The sequence below is a fragment of the Canis aureus genome, chromosome X, assembly GCF_053574225.1.
Source record: "Canis aureus isolate CA01 chromosome X, VMU_Caureus_v.1.0, whole genome shotgun sequence".
Taxonomy (NCBI): Eukaryota; Metazoa; Chordata; class Mammalia; order Carnivora; family Canidae; genus Canis; species Canis aureus.
Window position 1 is genome coordinate 72,724,595 of NC_135649.1, and position 7,386 is coordinate 72,731,980.

Here is a 7,386-nt window from a genome sequence, read left to right on the forward strand (position 1 = left end):
AACATATTTGTCTGACTAAAGCAGAAAGAATGGCTTAGTTTTAACAGCAACTTTGGGATCAGTTGTGTCAACATGTAAAGGGAGAATTGTTAATTGGGAAGAGAGGGGATCATTATGGACACATTATGGTGGTGTCTATTCCAGGAAGTTTAACCAACCACCAGAATCTGAAGGACCTTCAAAGTCAAGTTACTAGAAACAGGGTTTCTAAGAGGTAGAAATAATCTGAATAAACTATTCCTTAAATTTATCCCTGCCTTTTTTGTCTGGCTCCTTGCTTATTAAACAATCTTCTCATCTGCTTAGTAATTTGGCTTTCTAGGAAGTGACAATGCTCCCTCTCTGCAGGCTCTTGTTTGTCTTAAGTCCTCTTTTCACTCTTCACTGTCATTGGGCAATTATCTCTATTGCCACAGTTTCTACTTCCTCCTATAATCAATGAATCCCAAATCTCTAGCTCTAGTTTGGTCCCCTATCCTGAGCTCCAAATTATTTGTCCAACTTTCTACTACTATATGGCTCTAAGTCCCATATGACCTTCAAATGAAATCTGTTAGAAACAGTGGATTTGTTAGAGTTCAAACCAAGCACACAGCACAATCAATGCAGAATTATTCAAGCCAAAGGTTTTTGTTTTGTTTTGCTTTTTCAAAAATATGCTATTTACAAAGGGGTATATGTAGAGTAACAATAAAGGATTAGGGCAGTATGCCAAATTGGTAGCCCTTGAGCTGTTATCACTCCTAGGGGAGGACTAAGGGAGGGAGTAGTTGCTAGAATCTGGAAGAAGATACAGTTCTGTAGACTTGGCCACCTTGAAAGGAGCAGTGTTTTTCAGTTGAGAGACTCATGCAGCCCAAGGCAAGTTCTCAGAGAGAAAATCAAGGGAATAATAATTCTATATTACTGATTTTCATTCAGTTTTCTGATGGTGCCTCCTGTTGGCTGAACCCATGAAGACATGGCAACCCAGAAATGAAACTCATAAAATTCACAAAGGTCAGCTTTCTGGGATTCGATTTTGAGGACCCAATAGAAGATATGTGATTATGTGGCATGTATGTGTTTTTGTGGATTTACATGTGCATTTTGCATGTATGTATGTATATGTATATGCATATATATATAATCTCTGTAAAACTATCCTAGCTACCTATCCTTTTTTTTTTGACTATTTTGAATTTATTTCCTTTAATACCGCCTCCTTGCGATTTCCAGAGAGAAAATACAAAATAAGAAACAGATTTCGTTTCAAATACATAAACAGTGTGCTGGAGTTTAAAGCATTACTGATAACATTGTTACAGAAGAATGTCAGCTTACTCCAGGGCATTTCAGTATTCCTGAGGAATAAACATGATTTCTCTTTTCTTCCCACTGGGATGTTCTCAGGTGTAAGTCACTGCTCCTGCCCTTTGTCATATTTTCCATGTAGAAGATATGGAGCCTGGAAATCATGCTGACAGTTGGAGTAGGCCATTCCCAATCCCATGCCAGAACCAAAGGCTAATGGCCACATTCTTCTTTTAAAGAAGGTAAGTGAGAAAACAAGTCCTAATCCAAAACCAGTACCTATCTTCACGACCGCATCCGCCATGCACCGGGCCCACTTCCTGCTGAGCTCTGAATCCGACATGTTCCCCACCTGCGGCTCCCGCTTCCCTAGCTACCTATCCTACACCAAAAAAATACTTTTGATTTGCCTTGCTTAACCAAAATCAGGGCCCAAAGAGGAAGAATGTAGTTCTCCAAAAGGGGGTCCTATAAAACAGTATTTTATACGATATTAATATGTATTAAAAGAAAAATGGAAAAAAAAACAAAAAAAAAAGAAAAATGGATTCCATGACTAGATAAGTTTGAAAGACACTGGGTGAAACAAAGTTTAACAGTGTTCTATACTTTAAGACTTTCAAGATTTTCCATGTAATATTCTAATAAGCTCCACAAATCTTTAAGAGAAGGGTGCATATTTAATATTTAAAATAATTTGGCTTCTTTTGCAGAAGATTTTATGGAACTAATGTTATAAGGAACACATTTTGAGAAATTCTGGCCTAATCTAATACCCCCATTTGACATATAAAAAATGAGGTACAGAGAAGAGAATGAGTTTTTCCCAAGGTCCCAAGATGGCTCAATAAAAGGATTAGTTACAACTCAAACCCAGAACTCAGGAATCTGTGTTTCACTGTTTGCAGCATATGGCATTCCCTAACCAGCTTAACTTAATAACAGTATATTATTAATTTATTTTCTATTATTTTACCTAAACCTTTTTGGATTTTATTTCAACTTCTTTATACTACCACTTTGGGTAACAACTACTTAAAATTACTATTTTCTGTGTAAAATATCACTTTTTTATTTGCCTTAAAATTACCTTTTTTCAATCTTTAGGGAAAAGCTCCAAATTCTCTTATTTTGCATTTTGTGAACAAAGCTATTTTTCCTCCTCTTCATGCTTTTCATGATAGTGGTCTTTGATTTTTTTATTGTCTCTCAGTCTCTTGTCTTTTAATACTGAAAGCACATGGAACTAAGAGTTAGGAGTAGTATTAAGGCTAAGCTCCACTAATGAGCTGCACAGTAATCTTGAGCAAGTCCTAGTTATGGTCCACAGTTCCTTCATATGTAAAATTAAAGGAACAGGGGCTGGCAAATAGCTTGGTAGATACTTAGATGCTTTGTTAGAATCTGTGATTTAGAATTCTTAGGCTTCACATAGTATTCTCAATGTAGCTGCCTCTTGATTTTACATAAGAGTAAGATGGTGATGAGTAGGGGAGGTCATGTGCTGTTTCTTAATTTGTTTCCAATTGTTATTGAGGATGAGTAAATTTTCTTTATTTCAAATCCATCATTGTATAGATGTAATTTCAAAACTTTTAGTGTGTTGCCTTATATTGCCCATGTTAAACTCATCTACCATCTTTCTGCTCTCTCACATAGCCCTCAGGAGAGAACCCTGATGTTTGTCCTTGCAAGGTGGTCATTTACCTACCTGCAAGAGTTGTATTTAAGCTGCAAGCCCTATTCTATACAATTTATAGGGATATTAGAATGCACTCAGAGCATCAGAAGAGCTTCAAGTTTTTAGCTTAGGATATTAAATGATTTTTCTCCTGCTATTTTATTCTGAAATTTTTCAAATGCAAAGATAATTGTAAAGGTACTGAATATCTCTATCACTTCATCATCATTCTTAAAGAAATTATCTTATATCAATAGAATTATCTAATATACAGTCCATATTGAAATTTCCTCAATTGTCCCCTAAATATTTTTATTTAAGTTCAATTTGCCAACATAGAGTATAACCCCCTAGTGTTCATACCATCAAGTTCCCTCCTTGGTACCCATCACCTAGTTACCCCACCTCCCCTCACCCTGCAGCCCTTTGTTTGTTTCCAGAGTTAGGAGACTCAAAGGGTTTGTCTCCCTCTCTAATATTTCCCATTCAGTTCCCCTCCTTTCCCTTATAACCCCTTTCACTATTTCTTGTATTCCACACATGAGTGAAACCACATAATAATTGTCCTTCTCTGATTGACTATTTCACTCAGCATAATATCCTCCAGTTCCAACCACATCAAAGCAAATGGTGAGTATTCATTTTTCTGATGGCTGAGTAATATTCCATTATATATATATATACACTACATTTTCTTTTTTTTAATTTATTTTTTATTGGTGTTCAATTTACTAACATACAGAATAACCCCCAGTGCCCATCACCCATTCACTCCCACCCCCGCCCTCCTCCCCTTCTACCACCCCTAGTACATTTCCCAGAGTTAGCAGTCTTTACGTTCTGTCTCCCTTTCTGATATTTCCCACACATTTCTTCTCCCTTCCCTTATATTCCCTTTCACTATTATTTACAGTCCCCAAATGAATGAGAACATATAATGTTTGTCCTTCTCCGACTGACTTACTTCACTCAGCATAATACCCTCCAGTTCCATCCACGTTGAAGCAAATGGTGGGTATTTGTCATTTCTAATAGCTGAGTGATATTCCATTGTATACATAAACCACATCTTCTTTATCCATTCATCTTTCGTTGGACACCGAGGCTCCTTCCACAGTTTGGCTATCGTGGCCATTGCTGCTATAAACATCGGGGGGCAGGTGTCCCGGCGTTTCATAGCATTTGTATCTTTGGGGTAAATCCCCAACAGTGCAATTGCTGGGTCATAGGGCAGGTATATTTTTAACTGTTTGAGGAACCTCCACACAGTTTTCCAGAGTGGCTGTACCAGTTCACATTCCCACCAACAGTGTAAGAGGGTTCCCTTTTCTCCGCATCCTCTCCAACATTTGTTGTTTCCTGCCTTGTTAATTTTCCCCATTCTCACTGGTGTGAGGTGGTATCTCATTGTGGTTTTGATTTGTATTTCCCTGATGGCAAGTGATGCAGAGCATTTTCTCATATGCATGTTGGCCATGTCTATGTCTTCCTCTGTGAGATTTCTCTTCATGTCTTTTGCTCATTTCATGATTGGATTGTTTGTTTCTTTGGTGTTGAGTTTAATAAGTTCTTTATAGATCTTGGAAACAACCTACAGAATGGGAGAAGATATTTGCAAATATATACTACATTTTCTATATCCATTTATCTGTCGAAGGACATCATAGCTCCTTCCACAGTTTGGATATTATGGACATTGCTGCTATGAACATTGGGGTGCAAGTGTCCCAGCGTTTGACTGCATATGTGTCTTTGGGGGTAAATACCCAGTAATGCAATTGCTGGGTCATACGGTAGCTCTATTTTTAACTTCTTGAGGAACCTCCACACTATTTTCCAGAGTGGCTGTACCAGTTTGCATTCCCACCAACAGTGCAAGAGAGTTCCCCTTTCTCCACATCCTCTCCAACATTTGTTGTTCCCTGTCTTGTTAATTTTCACCATTCTCACTGCTGTTGGTGGTATCGCATTGTGGTTTTGATTTGTATTTCCCTCATAGCAAGTGATGCGGAGCATTTTTTTCATGTGCTTGTTAACCATGTGTATGCCTTCTTTGGAGAAATGTCTGTTCATGTCTTCTGCTCATTTAAGATTGGATTGTTTGTTTCTTGTTTAAGAAGTTCTTTAGAAATCTTATTGTCCTTTATCTGATATTGCATTTGCAGATATCTTCTCCCATTCTGTAGGTTGTCTTTTAGTTTTGTTGACTGTTTCTTTTGCTATGCAGAACCTTTTATCTTGATGAAGTCCCAATAATTCATTTTTGCTTTTGTTTCCCTTGCCTTCATAGATGTATCTTGCAAGAAGTTGCTGTGGCCAAGTTCAAAAAGGGTGTTGCCTGTGTTCTCCTCTAGGATTTTGATGGATTGAACAGATCTTTAGATCTGTTCTCCTCTAGGATTTTGATGGATTCTTGTCTCACATTTAGATCTCTCATCCATTTTGAGTTTATCTTCTTGTATGGTGTAAGAGAATGGTCTAGTTTCATTCTTCTGCATGTGGCTGTCCAATTTTCCCAACACCGTTTATTGAAGAGAATGTCTTTTTTCCAGTGGGTATTCTTTCCTTCTTTGTCAATTTCATTTTCTAATATTTAGTTGAGCATGTTTGCCTTTATATTTGTAAAGGAAATTAACTTGTAGTTTTCTTTCCTTTTTATGTGTTTTTTTTTAAGATTTTATTTATTTATGGGAGAGTGAGAGAGAGACAGAGACAGAGACAGAGACACAGGCAGAGGGAGAAGCAGGCTCCATGCAGGGAGCCTGACATGGGACTCGATCCTGGGTCTCCAGGATCAGGCCCTGGAGTGAAGGCGGCACTGAACCGCTGAGCCGCCCAGGCTGCCCATGTGTTTGGTTTTGTTATCAGAGTAATATTGGCCTTCTGGAATGAGTTGAGAAATAACCTCTCATCTTCTGTATTTTTGAAAGGATTTGGAGATGTTGGTCTTAATTTTATGTAAATGTTTCATAGAATTAATCAGTAAAGCCATTTGGGCTGGGGCTTTTTTGGTAAGAATTTTAAAAATTTCTAATTCACTATCTTTATTATTTGAACTATTCAGATTTTTGTTCTTCCTTGATTGATTCTGATTATGCCTTCCTAGAAATTATTTATTTCATCTAAGTTATCTGCTATGACTTTTCATCTAAGTTATATTTATTACTATACAGTTTTCCATAGTATTCCTCCATGATCCTTTTTATTTCTGTAAGATTTAGAGTGATACTTCCTCTTATATCTTTAATCCTTTTTTTAGTTTCAACTTTTTATTTATATTCTAGTTTGTTAACATAAAGTGTAATACTGGTCTCAGGAGTAGAACTTAGTAATTCATCACTTACATATAACACTCAGTGCTCATCATAATTACCCTCCTTAACATACATCACCCACTTTACCCATCACCTGTCCACCTCCCTTCAATCAAACCTCAGTTTGTTCTCTATAGTTAAGGATTACTTATGGTTTGCCTCCTTCTCTTTCTTTTCCCCTTCCCATATGTTCATCTGTTTTGTTTCTTAAATTCCTCCCAAGAGTGGAATCATATGGTATTTTTCTTTCTCTGATTTGCCTTGTTTAGCATAATACAGTTTAGCTCCATCCCCATTGTCATGAATGGCAAGAGTTCATTCTTTTGAAGACTGAGTAATATTTATATATGAAGAATGAACATATATATATATATATATATATATATATATATATGCAACATCTGTTTTATCCTTTCATCAGTTCATGGATATGGATATTTGGGCTCTTTCCATAATTTGGGTATTGTTGATAATAAACATTGGGCTGCACATGCATCTTCAAATCACTATGTTTGTATCCTTTGGATAAATACCTAGTAGTGCAACTGCTAGGTCACATGGTAGTTCTATTTTTAACTTTTTGAGGAGCCTCCATACTGTTTTCCACAGTAGCTGCACCAGTTTGCATTCCCACCAACAATGTTCAAGTTCTCACTGACTTTATGAACTCTTCTCTCAAGGTTGCTGAGCATCCACATGACTATTACTTTGAACTCTTTAGATTTATTATCTCCTTTTTGTTTAGTTATTTTTTGAACAAAATTTTTTTGTTTGTCTTTCCTTTGGAGCATATATCTTCTGTCTCCTTTTGTTTGACATTCAGCGTTTGTTTCTATGAATTAGACAAAGCCGCTATTTCTCTTATACTTGAAAGAATTGCTTTGTGTAGGAACAACTCCTACGTGTACTTTGTGTCTCACAACTTTGGCTGGCTGGTTGGAGTTATGACAGTCATGAGTTGGTTATCTTTGGACAGTCTGTTCTGAGGCTGCCCTGGTGGGATCCTAAATCGGAAGACAGCACAGTCCAGGAAAACATGGGGCTCTCAGCACAGAGAATACCTTGTCAGGACAGCTGAAAATTCAGGAATGTAGGTCA

The 7,386-nt window shown here is 37.1% G+C and overlaps 1 pseudogene; it reads right to left on the reverse strand.

Annotated features, from left to right (window-relative positions):
* Positions 1-1,159: 1,159 nt before the first annotated feature.
* LOC144308776 (MICOS complex subunit MIC10 pseudogene) lies at positions 1,160-1,659 on the reverse strand (annotated as a pseudogene).
* Positions 1,660-7,386: the final 5,727 nt, after the last annotated feature.